Source organism: Lactuca sativa, chromosome 4 (genome assembly GCF_002870075.4).
Source record: "Lactuca sativa cultivar Salinas chromosome 4, Lsat_Salinas_v11, whole genome shotgun sequence".
Classification (NCBI taxonomy): domain Eukaryota; kingdom Viridiplantae; phylum Streptophyta; class Magnoliopsida; order Asterales; family Asteraceae; genus Lactuca; species Lactuca sativa.
In genome coordinates this window covers 121,067,058-121,083,479 of record NC_056626.2, presented here as the reverse complement: position 1 = coordinate 121,083,479, position 16,422 = coordinate 121,067,058, and positions in this window count along the sequence as shown.

Sequence of the window (16,422 nt, the reverse complement as noted above, 5' to 3'; positions counted from 1 at the left end):
AGAAATCAGCCCAGGTCATGGCATCTAGCGCTGCATCATCTCCAATGGTATGTCCGACCTCTTCCCACCAATCCCATGCCCTGTCCTTCAGAAGACAGGACGCCAATCTAACCTTGTCCCCCTCGGGACACCTGCTCATGCGGAAAGCGTTGGCCACATCCGCCAACCATCTAGTACTCGCTATGGGGCCCCGCGCCCCATGGTAATCTGGAGCTCCACATGCCCTGAACTCCCTGAAAGTAAGTGTGCGCGACCCCATCATGGCCGCCACCTCGGCACGGAAGGTGCCCAACCTCTCATCCATCAGCTCTAAGATACCCTCCTTGATCGAACCGAATATCACAGGAGTCTGCTCCAGTATGATACGAGTAATCTCTGAAGAAAGAAACTCTCTGGTCTGCTCATTCATACGCTCGGCCCCCGAGCCTGATCCTGATCCCTCCCCGGCACCGGTAGTGCCGTCTGCCAGCCTCGAACGTAAAACCACCATTCTGAAACACATCATGGCAACATCAGAAAACTGAAATATCTCAAGGGATCATTGATACTACTACTAGCTTCCTGGTGTTGCCTCAGCCTTCCTTGATTCGAGTACGGATCCTCTGCTTTTAGTAGTACGGGCCCATACTACCTTCCACATCTATCCGTATTTTCCTCAAGAACTGCCTTGACTCCACCAAGTCACTACTACTACTACTACTGATCTCTACTACTCTCATCCTAGGCTTGCCCTAGGGAAATCTCTGACTCCACTCAAACCAGTCCTCAGCTGCTGAAGGCCTCCTTATAATGCTAATTAGCCATCACCCGTATACCATCACATGTGATGAGGCTCAGATAATCCTTCGAGTAAAAAGCTCGTCCCTACAACGGTTGGACTCAAACAAGAGTTGCACAATAGGGCCAAATCCAACACTCTAAGATTATTCAACCCTGATCACATGTGACGTGACGTATTCACCTAATGGCTAACTCCCATCACTCAGAGTCCCACAAAGTACAAAGCAAGCAACATTCGGACACAAGAAACTACTCAAGCAATTCTATCCTCATAACGAGAAAACTGTACTAGCATACAATGCTAAACTCATACTGTCAGGCATAACCTAAACATGCTATCCTACTGCTGTCTACTCAATACTAGCATGCAATTCTCAATAAGCTGAAACACATATAGCAGGCACATAAGGCATCCTCCTAGATCCTTAGTCCTATTCTAGCATGCTGTTCTACTGAAACTAGAACTAAAACTGAAACTGAAACTTGTATGGGTAATTTGGGAGTACTTACTTGAGCTCGGCTGATCGCATGCACCACACCCTTATCTCGTTTAAAAATTCTTTTCTTTCTAAGTGCTTTTCAAAATTCTTTCGAAAACATTTTCCTTTTGAAAATCTTTTTATCCTTCCCTTAGTTTGAGTTCAGATACACCCGGAAGTGTATCCGAATCCCTCAAACCAAGGCTCTGATACCAACTTGTAACATCCCAAAAATACGACCCGAAAATTTCATTTTTAATATAACCAAAAATCATAAAACTGAGTATCATATAATAAAACCATACGTTGCGTATCTCAAACCATACTAAAATACTGTGAGAAAACTGTGTCACAACTATATCAAAACATATCTAAGTAAACTGAATCAACTCCCAGGACAAAAACTGAAGCTGTGGTGTGTGCGATGTCATCATCCCGAGCTCTTCCCTTTACTTGCGGAAGTACCTGAAACCAAAAACTGAAACCGTAAGGACGAAGCTTAGTGAGCTCCCCCAAACTACCATATACCACACAATAACAAATAAAGCACATACTGGGCCTTGCCCACTGCATCAGACCGAAGTCCGGAACTAGCTGCATCGGACCGAAGTCCGGAACTGACTGCATCGGACCGAAGTCCGAAACTAGCTGCATCGGACCGAAGTCCGAAACTGACTGGGACCTTGTCCCCTGCATCGGACCGGAGTCCGGAACTAACTGCATCGGACCGAAGTCCGGAACTGTCTGAACATAGCATATCATAAACACGTATTCGCTAACATAACACATATACTGCATCGGACCGAAGTCCGGAACACATAACACAAAACATGCTTGAATCACAAAGACATCAAGCACTCTAACTACTGCATCGGACTGAAGTCCGGAACTACTGTTAACTAAACGGACCGACATTGTGGCCGTAGACCCGTTCCTACTGGAAGGAAACTCACCTCGTGAACTGGCTGCTGTGTGTATGGCTCTGGAAGCTATCTGCTGCTGCTCCGGTATCTCCCCAGATACAATTCCATAAACACACTCAATCAACTACTAATAACTGAATTGGGCTAAAATGACTCTTTTACCCCTGGTCAAAGTCAACTATCCCGGTCAAAGTCAACCTACAGTTGACCTAACTCGCCGAGTTGGGCCGCCAACTCGTCGAGTCTCTATTCTCACTTCTCAATCCTACTCGCTGCTACTCGTCGAGTATGGCATCAACTTGACGAGTTCCCTTTCGATTCTAAGACTCAGGCAATCTGCATCCGACTCGCCGAGTCGTATGAACAACTCGACGAGTTGTTCTTCGAGCTAAGAAGATTGCCTTGGACTCGCCGAGTTGTATGAACAACTCGTCGAGTCCCTCCATTACCGAGTCTGACCTCCAACTCACTGAGTCCACTCTACTACTCACTGGTCCCCACTCAACATCGCTCAAAAGGGGAAAATCGAGGACTCGCGACTCGACTCGCCGAGTCGTTCTTCCGACTCGCCGAGTCGCTTGCATGCAACTACTCTAAACTCAATTATGCTTGAATCCAGCGTATAAAACTTATAGATCTGGGCTCCCTTAGCTCGATTAACACGTAAAGATTCTATCTTTACGTGCCCATAAGCATCCATGAAGATTATAAGGCTCAAAAAGCATAATAAAGGCTAGATCTAGGGTTCTCATGCGAAGCAACTTCGAAAAGGCAATAGATCCGGGCTCTACAACTCCTAAATGAACAGATCTAGGGATATCTCGACCTATTAAGGCATCCATACGACTATAAGGTTTGGAAACTACATCAAACTAGCCCTAGAAGTGTTCTAATGGAGGTTTTAAGCATAAAATAGAAGGACTCCGAGAAATACCTCAATGAACTCTGATTTTGACCTTGGATCCTTGCTCTACACCTCTTCTCTTTGATCCTTTCTTCTTTTTCTTCTTCAAGCCTTCAAGAATTCACACAAAACACAATAAATCAATCAAGGGATGGTTTAGGGTTTCTCACAGCTCTCTGAGGGTGAAGGAGGCGAGTTTGGGGGCACATAAAATTGCTTAAATAGTGAGCAACCCGGGGATTTAGGGTTTCTTCCTGGCAGGCAGACTCGCCGAGTCCCGAATATGGACTCACCGAGTCGCCGACTTACACGTGCTCGAAATCCCGTCCCTACTCGACGAGTCGGGCTATAGACTCGCCGAGTCCCTCTTGAAAACTTCTAAATAAATACCATGGAAGCAACATACCAAAGACGGGTCGTTACACATATAAAAGCATAAGTTTAAATGGACCTGAACCAAATTTATGCTTGTAAGAAAATGAAAACATGGGTGCACACATACATAAGCTACAATCAAAAGGGATCACAATGAATCATAAATCAGTTCCATTATTTAATCTTAAAGAAATTTGTTTCACATCATTAATTATAGGTCAACCGAGTCATGAACAGTCAAACAACACAATAAGTAAATTAATATAGTAGATCTCGGTAGTTGTATAAGCATAAAAGTACATTCCAAGACTTGGGTTGACCTGTTGTAGTTGACTTTGACTTTAACAGTTGACTTTGACCAAGTTTGACTTAAGGGTATTTTGAGTATTCAGAGTAGTAATTGAGGTTGGTCTCTATTTGATGAATAGGTGACCAGTTGAGTTGGCATTCAGAGTTGTGTCCTACCAAAGATATTTTCATATTGAGAGATGAGTCTTCCTTGTTGTACTTGTGGGTCCAAGGCACCAAGTCCGGCCCAATGGATTGATATCCTGTTAGATACCGATTAATGATATGTGTTGCATGCGATAAGCCTCTATGATTATTTGATGGTTGTTGATATGCGTTAGAATGGTATGCATGTAGGACTGCCTATGATTATTGGTTGTATAATTATCTGTCTGTTGAATATGTATGTTATATGTTATATGTCGACATGTTATGTTGGGGTTGAGACTACTGCTTTGTGCTGACAGTCAACAGATCGGGGTAATCCAACCGGGAGGTTTTAGGCTAAGGGTTAGTCCAAACAAGAGGTTGTGGACTCGTTATGTATTAGGCAATCCAACCAAAAGGTTTTGTGCATGGGAATTCCAGCTGAAAGGTTGTGGGCCTGTGGTAATCCAATCAGGAGGTTGTGGACCCGATACATGTTGCTTATATGTTGTGTGTTGATACTTTGGGGGAACTCACTAAGCTTTGACTTACAGTTTCAGTTTATTGTTTCAAGTACTTCAGATGATCACGAAAAAGCGAAGGCGTGATCGTGCACATCTTCATGTGTTGTGTTATTGGGTCTTGGGAAACTCTAATTTATAATAATACTTTTAAATCAATGGTTCTTTTGTAAAACAATTATGGTATATGGTGTTTTTTTAGTTTTAAATTTTTATGATTTTTGGAGTGTTACATGGGGGGGGGGGGGGGGAATTTTGTGACACGGCTTGCTAAGTCGTATGGATTTTTAGAGCCACCCATTATGTGGATGTTGATACTTTTTCTAGGTCGTAGAATTACGGTAACACAGGTCGATACCATGAAGATAGTTGATCAGGGATTTTATAGACATTTTATATTGGACGACATTCTGATCGAACCATTGGAAGGCATCAAATGAAAAGCCCCATCCACACTTAGCTATGAGGACATACGACGGACCGGTCCAGGAGCCATTGTGCGTTATCGATTTACGACCTGTTTCTACACATGTTGAGGGGCTATCTGAACAGGTAGAAGGGCTTGGCTTGTATTTCGACGACGAGTTGGCACATGATGTGTGGGTTGGAGGCTCATTGGAGACTATTATGAAGCCTTTAGGAGTAGCACCACCACCACCATTTGACACCCATATGCCATACGTTCATAGCTAGAACAAACGTTTCCCAAGATGAGGATGTCGGACCTTCGGGAACTTATCACCCGGGGGATGAAATTGATTTTATCTTTTTATTTATGTTTTAATTTGGTTTGGTTAGACTATGTTTTTATTTTATTTTATTTTGGTTTGTTTATGTGTTTTATTTGGTTTTTAGATTGTAAACCATATGATTTTCCTTGTTATTACTTTTTGGTTGTCTTTTTATCGCACTGAATATTTATAATGTTGTCACTAAGTTCAACGAATAGGTCAAGAGGGTTAATGAGCAATTATCGAGAGGCGTGAAAAAAAATTAGGTGAAGGGTGTGACATTTTAAATCGAGAGAAATTTGAGCAAATTTGTGGGTATACACCCTTAAATACGGGAAAGAGACGTTTATGACATGAGTGGAATGTGTCATCGAACACCGTTCTTACTTATTATTTTCCAGCGACAATTTCACATATCTGCATAATGACAACGTGGTAACACTTTCACCACATCGTGATTCTCCCTTCAATAGTGATGTTTTCTCATTCATATCTCGTCACCACGTTGTGGTCCTACCTTTTCCACAGGGCGATGAAATTACATGTTTATTTTCACTAACTGGAGCAGACATGCCGAAGTCCACTTACTTGGTACATGATCTAATTCCATAGCAGTTTAGAATTCCCGTATTCCAGTATTTATACAAGATGTCAACGACTACCCATGACCATCGATTCGATCTTGTCACTACTATCACATAGGAGTTTGTTCTTTTTTCTCCCTTTTAACTTTTTTATGTGTTTTACTATTGTTTATGCATACAATGGGGACATTATATGAAATAAGTGTGGTAGGGGATCAAATAAGGAAAACACATGCTAGATTTTTTTTAAAAAAAAAATTGAAAAATGATAAAATTGAAAAAAATGAAGACTTGAAAATTGGTCTAAAATAGAAAAAATCTAGCAAATTTTAAAAAAAAATGTTTTGGTATTATTGCATTATAATTGCGTTTGCTAGTGTTATATGAGATAATTTGAAGCGAATTCTAAGGTTTTGTTTAGCTAACAAGTATATATGCGACTTTCCAGTTGTAGTGAAATAATAAGACAAAAATGAAAACATGTGTAGTTTAAAGGATATAATATTTTTTTCATTATTTACTCAAATGAATCTGTCACAGCTAGCATTTTAGGGCTAGAAATCCCTATCCATATACAACTAGCATCCGTTGTGTAACTATGTAACACTACGTGTAGTATAAATTAATTTAAGTGTTATGCAAGTTTATACATCCAAAATTGTGTTTCAAGTCGGAACCTCCTCGTGTAAGCCCAAAATCTAACCCAATAAGCCATGATCACTCAACTTTGGGCCTTAACCCAAGCCTTCGGTCCAAACCTTCTAACGGACTTAGACCTTCTTATTGGGCCCTTCTTGGTCCAAAAGCCCTAGTTAACCTTATTATGGGCCGAGAACCCATATTTGGGCCGAAATTTTTTTAATTAACATAGTTTTGGGCCGTAAGACCCTTATTGGGTCGTGAAGTAATATCTCAAAGCTTAATGGTCCCTAATCATTATTGGGCTTTCTCACCTAAACCAAAAATCCTTATAGGGCTTAATTCACTTCTTTGGGCCTAGTATTGGACCGAAAACCATTCTTGGGCCGATCCAAGCCCAAAAACTCGAGCAAACCGCAAACCCTATTGGGCTTAAAGTGTTCTCGGCTATCCTCCAAGCCCAAACGATTTTTCTTTCTTCCCTTCTCATGGGCCGATCGGTTAGCCCATAAGTAAAAAAAACAAAAAAAAAAAAAAAAATACAAGGGTTGATTTATGGGGTGCCACCTCCATATTGTTCACCATGTAACTAGGCATTACCTTGCATACTTCCATGCAAGGAGTGAATATCCCTCATGTAACCAAGTTCCAATTTCTCTCATTCCTCCTCTTTAAGATCGGCCGAGACCACCCATCCCTCTCTCACTTCTAATTCCAACTCTCACTCACATCCTCCTTCATCTCGAAACTTTCAAGAGCTCTCTCGTTTTCCTTCAAGAAACTGTGAGATTGTGTGTGTTTTCAAGAGGTTTTCATCAAGTTTCATACTTTTGGTAAGATGATAACTATACTTAAGTTGTTACATTCCATTTTATGCTAAGATTATCCCTCATAATCACCTTACTTTCGTGATCATACTTCTAGAACCCTCTAAGTTTTGAAAATTGTTCCCAAAGGAGCATTCAAGATCGAAAACATCCTTCCTCTTCATCTTCAAAACCGATCAAAACCCAAGGTGAGCTTCATACCCCTTTTTTCGTGTTTTACTAACTTTTGGGGGAGAATACAAGCTAGTTTTGTGTAAAATCTTGTTATGTATGCTTGTATGTGTATTTTTGGTATAATATATGTGTTATTATGTTGTGATATTATGCTAAAAGCTCCAAAATTTCGATATTTACTCAAGCCTTGAATTTGTTAGAATAACTTACATTATGTAGTTTCTTATGTTTGATTAAAGAGGCTAAGTAAGTTTGAATATTCAAAATAAAACTAAAGAAATCATAAAAAGGGGCCATATATGTCATTTTTAATAAAAGTGGGCTTTTATTGACATTCATGGTTTTAATGGGACAAAAATGTCATTTTCCATAAATATGAGCTTTTATTGACATTCACGGTTTTAGTGGGCCAAAAATGTCATTTTTCACAAATATGGGCTTTTATTGACATTCTCGGTATTTATTGGGCCAAAAATGTCATTTTTCATAAATATGGTCTTTTATTGACATTCTAGTATTATTGGGCCAAAAATGTCATTTTTGATAAAAAAAATGGGCTTTTATTTGACAATCACAGTATTTAGAGGCCAAAAGTGTCAATTTTTATAAAAATGGGCCTTATTTGACTTTCACGATTTTATTGAGCCAAAAGTGTCATTTTTAATTAAAAATGGGCTCCTATGTCGTTTTCAGTATCTTTGGGCCAAAATGGTTATTTACAATAAAAATAGGCCATTTACGACATTTTAAATCATAATGGGTCGAAAATGAACAAACAAACTGTGACAACCCAATATTTCGACTCTATGTAAAGACCTAAAAAGTCTAGTATTGTAACCAATTTTGATATAATGAAATTAACTTCGAAAAATAAATGTGCAAAAGTCTTTATAGGAATATCTATTATGTTAGATATTGTGTCAAGGTTTACAGAAATACTAAGAACACTAAAATCCGAGTTACAACGAAGAAGTTATGACCATTCTAAGATTTCCAACAAAACTGGCAACATCGATTAAACGAAAAACGAGAAGTTTCAATACAATGGTTTTTAGCCTTAAGTATCTAAATGAAAGTTGTAGATATCATTAAACCGTGAGCGTACACAAAAAGAACGTCCAAATCTGACTTCGTATGAGGAAGTTATGATTTTTCCAAGATCCGGATATAGCAGTAGACAGCTAAAAACTCGAAATAGAGCTCGAGAGACTTTTGACCGAAACAACCTAAATGAGAATTGAAGGTCTCAACAATAGTAGCGCAACGGCGAAAATTCTGACGAAAACGGACATCGGATGAAGAAGTTATGGATTTTTAACGAACTTTTCGTGTCCCGTCCCGTTAAAAATAGATAATTAAAAATAAAGTCAAAATTAGCCGACGAAGTCTAAACGAGAGTTGTATAGCATATTTTCAGCTACGCGTGCATATAAAGAACGTTGAAAACGGAGCTCGTACGCGAAAGTTATGGATTTTACAAGTTTGGGATCCAAAATTCGAGGCTGTCAGGTCTGCCACAACGTGGCACAGTTTGCCGCGACCCGGCAAATGACTGAGGGCGTCCAATCAACGGAAGGAGATAAGATTTGCTCCCCATGACGTGGCCAGCATTTTCCACGACATGGCACCCAAAAATCCACCCCTTTAAATAGAACTCTTGGGGTGCCGGGTTTAGGTGCTCCATTCTTCCATCTCTCGTGCCGAAACTCTACGGTTAAGCTCCCGAAGCCCTGGTTTTCACACTCAAGTTCTGAAGGAAGGTTCTACACTCCCGAGATTCCCGAGATTCCCGAGAATCCCGAGAAAAATCAACTCTTCCAAGTTGAAGTTCTGCTCGATTATCATCTCGCTTTCTTCGATCTATCAAGTGAGTTCATACCCCTATAAACTACACTTTCAAATGTTTTATCAATGCTTTTTATACACTTTTAAAGGGGGAATACAAGTAAACACGCGGTTATTATCGTGTGTAACATAAAGTTTCACTATATACTCTTTGTTATCAAGTGAATCATATGTGATTCATAACTACTACATAGGAACTTTCGTATGCAATATATATTCTCGATAACATCTTGTCTTTTGGAAATAAAACATGTTTATATATGTATATACGAATCAAACACTTTATTTATACTTTAAGTATATGTGTTCATTTATGGCACAACAGAAGTTATACTTTTCATAACATGTGAGCATTACACTAGGGTTTACTATACAAACGAAACACACATTTTGAGAAACTATAATAGGTATAGTTTACGAGAAAATCATGAACATTTACATACTAGAAACACTATATCAAAGAGATACTTTCATACACAAGAACAAATGGACATTTTCATACGTAAATCTGTTTTATACTAAGTTTTGTGAGACATTTCACGTACTTTCGAGTATGCATTTTAAGTCTTGTATTATATACCATAATCCCTTGTTAGGGGAGCGTGATACTTGTGTATAGATCTATACGGGATTGGCAATCCCACACCTAAGTTGTTAGCTACAGTTAGGCCGGCAGGCCTGGGGTGACAAACGTCATAACATTCCAACGCCTGAAGAGCGTTGTTACAGGCAGTCTGGGTCATTAGTATGGTTATAAAACTCACATGGAGTATTAAAAACACGTTGGTTTACGGGTTTATCAAATGCCTTAGTGATTTTATATTTACACAAATCTACTACTCTAGGCATGAAAAACACGATTTCATTTCAGTTTTGGAACTTTTAAACTACCACACACTTATGGATAAATGTTGGACTTTTAGAAACAAATATTCAAAAAAACAGTTGGGCCTCGATAAAAGGCTACTTTTATACTAGTAGAAAATATGGGATTTTCTAGGAGTTTTCAAAACATATACAAACAATTACATTGAACGATTCCAAATGTTATCATCAAACTTATACCAACAATGACATTAAATACTTATGAACTCACCAGCTTAAATGCTGACCTACACTTTCAAAATAACTTGTATTCTCAGGTCACCAGTAGACAGGTACGATGACCAGGTTTTGCGAAGACGGAGCAGTCAAGACTCGTCTTTTATTTTGATTACTTGTTGTAATGTCTTATTACTATGAAAGAACACACATGTATTAAACTATTACTATTAATGCAATGGACGATGTTGTTGCTTGTTTACTACTTTGCATTGTTGTGATACATTACATGACGTCCTCCGCCCCAGAACGTTTCCGCCGTTCCGGTTTTGGGGTGTGACAGATTGGTATCAGAGCATTGTTTATAGTGAATTGAGTATGTCAACCCATAAAAGATATACTAACTATAAATACAATGAGATTAAAATACTCTGACCAAGAGTTAATACTTTTAAATAATAAAATATTTAATAAAGTATACGTGCCTGCATTCATACTAAAATCAGTGTCACAATGACAAGAACAAAAGTATTACGATTGTTGAATATCACAGGTAAGCTCGAGGATGTATGGTCAGTCTTGGGAGTGGCATAGCCTGATCAACTATGCTGGTCCGAGGAGTGATTAGCACATGCCCAAGAATGGTTGTGATATGGCAACAAGTCTAAAAACTTACCAACACTACCACATTGAGAACATTATCACAGAACCTAAGTCTAAAATACTATAAGAGTATTTTGTGTTACTATAATTACTTACTTGAGAACTAAAAAGGATCTTCATTACTAAGTTGATAATTGCTAAGTGGATACACTAAGGTTATATGTAACTAGGATATCATAGACTTAGAATCTATGAAAATTTTGCTTTACCCCTATTCCTTGTGAATTTGGAGTTAAGGTCACTTATTCGAAGGCCTATCTTGTTTTGATTTCATATAACTGGTATGCACTTTACAAATAGTGATGTAACTAATGAATATTTTTCTAATAATTATCTAGATAGTTCGCCTAATAGTTATTTCCTTACCCCAATTCTCGCGTAGATAACATGGCTGGACTCCATCCCCACGGCAACCCGTACCTTCCGAACGAAGGCAATGCTGGATGGTTTGGAGAAGAACCCGAGAATGATCATCCAATCCCTTTGAATGATCACCATGCAGAAGACCTTTCGGATGTTGATAACTCCGAACTCGAGGTTGAGAACCTACCCCCGGTAGCTCCATTTCTAAATCCTAACCCTAGTCCGGCTTTTCATGGCCCGACGCTCCCTTGGGTAGAATGTTTGGAGTCATGGAGCGAAAAGCAAGATCAGCCTATGCCGTTTAATGGAGACCGAAGCTTCTATAGCATAAGCGAAGGAAGCTCAGCAGACAGAATTCTTCTAATTCTGGTCCGTAGAGTTGCCCGAAACGAAATTTAGGGAAGGATGACTCTCCATCGTATCGAAGAGGTTAATGCCAATGCAAGAATGCATACCATTCGCACCAATCTCCTTGATCACAAGTGAGAGATCTGAGAGAAACCATGAGACCCTGCTGCAAGCAATAGCTGAAACCCGAGCCAAAGTTATAGAGCTCCAAGTACGCCAGAGGGTGTACGAAAGATACATGCTTGATATGGAATGTCAACTAGCCGAACTAAGGGTTCACCATAGGGGTGACCATCGCCAGCAGGAGATACCTTACTTCCTTCTTTCCTTGTTTTAAAGAACCGTGTTCCTGTCTATGTTTTGTGTAGTGCTTTCTATGTGACTACTTTGTACTATAAGTACTTTTAGTTAAGTCTTTATGCTGTCAAAGACTTTTCTACTCCGAATATGATGTAAGACCTACAACAAGGTCAATTTCCCCATACCTATTACATCTTAAACATCAATGATATCGACAGTCGGCTAACTTCCGTGTCAATCTTCGTTCAAATGCTTTCATCATGCTTTCATTGGGGTCTATCTGAAACCCCATTTAGTCAAGTTATTGGACTATGGTAATTTAACTCTGGAATCATTTCCAAGTCTCTTTCAAAGGTTGGATCATGTTATCCACCAACCAATAATACCGTGGTTTGAACGTCAAATGTCTTGAGACCATTCTATGAACTTACTTTTGCTCTGTACTAGGACTGCATCTTAGGGATGTAGGTCAAACTCTCGAGAACATACTTCTACCCTTTACATGAACGATCAAGATACATCTAGGTTCAACCATAATAGCTCACGAACTCCTTTCCTTTCATGTTACAGAATCATGTCGTCATCCAGAAGTAGACAGCCGAACAACGAAGCCCCTATACTTCATATCGACGCTGCCACATTCCAAGCCGCGGTAACAGTTGCCGTGATGGCTGTCCTTGTAAACCTCAACGCTAAAAACGCAATCACGACTGGAAAAGGAATTGAAATTTTCGATCGTTGTATAGATCCAAGAAGCCAACGAATGGCAACAGTTACGGACGTGCAAAGTTGTAAAACCGAGAGGAGGAAATGAAATCGCCGAGCTCAAAAGGAGCGCCAACGATTCCAAAGGTTTGCCATGCAACAACAGCAAGTGGCAACTCCTGCCCCTTCAGCACCGGCATGACCCATTTCTCAAGTCCCTGGCATCGGGACCAACCCTACACACAAAGGTGGTGGTAAAGCCGGACTCTTTAAAAGGAAATTTTCAAAGTGGAGGAACGAGGAGGGCACCCGTGTCCACGTAACCCTGAGTAAACACCTCACTCCCACCACCAATACTAGTACGAACCAGGCATGTCACTAATGCGGCGAGATAGGACACCTCAAAAAGGATTGTCCAATAACAAAGAACTCTGGCGCAGACGGGAAGATACTAAGGATCACTGCTGCAGGAGAAACTACTCCGGACCCTCGTTAAAGTATCTAAGGTGTTCGTTGTAACAGACTCGTAAACTGTTTAAAACTAGTGCAACTTGAATCTTATCTTTTGTAAGGACCCGTCAGTTAAGGGACCCTCGTGTTGCGTATACTTGTCTTTCGTAGTATACCTAGTTCGCAGCATTAGTCTTGTAGTAAACCTATATTACGGTAACTCTGTTAAAAGTTGCACTGTTGTGTTTTGTCTGTAACACCGTTATGATCAAATCTAGTGCCTTATTTCCAAGTGATTCCGATTTCATCATACGATCAGAGTCTATTTAATCCTCACAATACCAGTTTCGTGCGTAAATCTCTTTCTCCAAAATCATCTCTCTAACAAAACTATCATTTCAGAACTCCGAAGTACTCATGCGTAGAGTACCTCATGTTTCTTATCCTTTCCAAAGAAACCTCGGCAAACCTCCCCGAAGTACCACTTGTGCAGTACGTCAAGTTCAATACAAAGACCCACCTTTTCAATCTTAATTATATACGACTCGTATACCCGAGACTGTGATTGATGAACCAGGTATGAGTTCTACTATGAACTTCAGGACGGAGACTGCCTAAGACTGCGAGTGATCGTGCTTCCGTGAGAATAAACTTAGAAATACCTATCCTTTTCCCTAATTCATGAGTAGTCATACTTTCTTTTAGATCTTCACGGCATCTAATCCACCCCAAGGTTTTGACATCATAATCAGTAGGAGTTGGTTAAGTCTACATCGAGCCAACACCAGGTGCTTTGATAAAGCAGTTCGTCCTAACCTCCCTAAACAACGAAGCTCTAGCTATTTACAGCGATGAACCAAGTACGAACCTTCTCATCATTTCGTGTATGCAAGCTTAGAAGTGCTTACGAAAGGAATATCATGCATTCCTTGCACACATCGCCGAGACGTGCCGAGAAGTGAAGGACATTCAGAACATCCAAGAAGTACGCGGCTTTCCCAACACCTTTCCAGAAGGACTATCGAGACTACCACCACAGCGTCAAGTCGAATTCATAATCGACTTGGTTCCAGGGGCTACCCCAGTAGCCAAATAACCTTATCGTCTAGCTCCAACTGAGATGCAAGAACTTCCTAGTGAGCTTAACAAACTCCTCTGAAGGGGATTCTTTATGCCAAGTTTCTCACCTTGGGGAGCACCGGACTTGTCTGTAAACAAGAAAGAGCGTTCCAAACGCTAAAGTAAGCCTGATGCATCGCACCAATATTATCCCTCCCAAAAGGGATAGAATATTTCGTGGTGTAATGTGATGCATCCAACCAAGGGCTTGGTTGTGTTCTTAAGCAAGAGGAAAGGTCACTTCCTATACCTTAAGACAACTTAAGACACAGGAAGTTAACTATTCAACACGTGATCTTGAGCCATGAACAGCGGTAATTGCTCTGAAGATCTGGAGACACTACTTGTAGGGTACAAGGCGTACTACGTTCACAGACCACAAAAACATTTAACATACATTCGACCAAGAAGAGTTATGCGGACAAAAGACGGAAGCCCTTGGAATTTCAGGTCGGGGACCGAGTGCTATTAAAGGTCTCGCCCTGGAAAGGGTTAATACGTTTCGGAAAACATGGGAAACTAAACCCAAGATAAATTGGACCATTCGAGATCCTTGCAAGGATCGGCCCGGTAGCGTACAAACTTCGTCTACCGCAGGAACTCAATAACGTACACCCTACCTTTCATGTGTCAAACTTGAAGAAATGTTTGTCCGATGAGACCCTCGTCGTCCCTCTAGACGGAATCAAAATCAACAAGAGTCTCCACCTTATAGAAGAGCCAATTGAAATTATAGATAGGGAAATTAAAAGAACAAAACAAAGTCACATACCCATCGTGAAGGTCCACAGGAATGCAAAGTGAGGACCTGAATACACATGGGAACGCGAAGATCAGATAAAACAAAAATAACCTCATCTGTTTCCCTAGTCCACAAATAATTACCTTACATTAAATTTCAGGACGAAATTCCCTCTAACGGGGGGATGATGTGACAACCCGATATTTCGACTCTATGTAATGACCTAAAAAGTCTAGTATTGTAACCACTTTTGATATAATGAAATTAACTTCGAAAAATAAATGTTCAAAAGTCTTTATAGGAATATCTATTATGTTAGATATTGTGTCAAGGTTTACAGAAATACTAAGAACACTAAAATCCGAGTTATAACGAAGAAGTTATGACCATTCTAAGATTTCCGACAAAACCGGCAACATCGATTACACGAAAAACGCGAAGTTTCAATACAATGATTTTTAGCCTTAAGTATCTAAATGAAAGTTGTAGATATCATTAAACCGTGAGCGTACACAAAAAGAACGTCCAAATCTGACTTCGTATGAGGAAGTTATGATTTTTCCAAGATCCGGATATAGCAGTAGACAGCTAAAAACTCGAAATAGAGCTCGAGAGACTTTTGACCGAAACAACCTAAATGAGAATCGAAGATCTCAACAATAATAGCGCAACGGCGAAAAGTCTGACGAAAACGGACATCGGATGAAGAAGTTATGGATTTTTAACGGACTTTTCGTGTCCCGGCCTGTTAAAAATAGATAATTAAAAATAAAGTCAAAATTAGCCGACGAATTCTAAACAAGAGTTGTAGAGAATATTTTTAGCTACGCGTGCACATAAAGAACGTCGAAAACGGAGCTCGTACGCGAAAGTTATGGATTTTACAAGTTCGGGATCCAAAATCCGAGGCTGTCAGGTCTGCTACAACGTGGCACAGTTTGTCGCGACCCGACAAGTGACTAAGGGCGTCCAATCAACAGAAGGAGATAAGATTTGCTCCCCACGACGTGGCCAGCCTTTGCCACAACGTGGCACCCAAAAAACACTCCTATAAATAGAACTCTTGGGGTGTCGGGTTTAGGTGCTCCATTCTTCCATCTCTCGTGCCGAAACTCTGCGGTTAAGCTCCCGAAGCCCTCCCGAATCCCCGGTTTTCACACTCAAGTTCCGAAGGAAGGTTCTACACTCCCGAGATTCCCGAGATTCCCGAGAATCCCGAGAAAAATCAACTATTCCCAAGTTGAAGTTCTGCTCGATTATCATCTCGCTTTCTTCGATCTATCAAGTGAGTTCATACCCCTATAAACTACACTTTCAAATGTTTTATCAATGCTTTTTATACACTTTTAAAGGGGGAATACAAGTAAACACGCGGTTATTATCGTGTGTAACATAAAGTTTCACTATATACTCTTTGTTATCAAGTGAATCATATGTGATTCATAACTACTACATAGGAACTTTCGTATGCAAT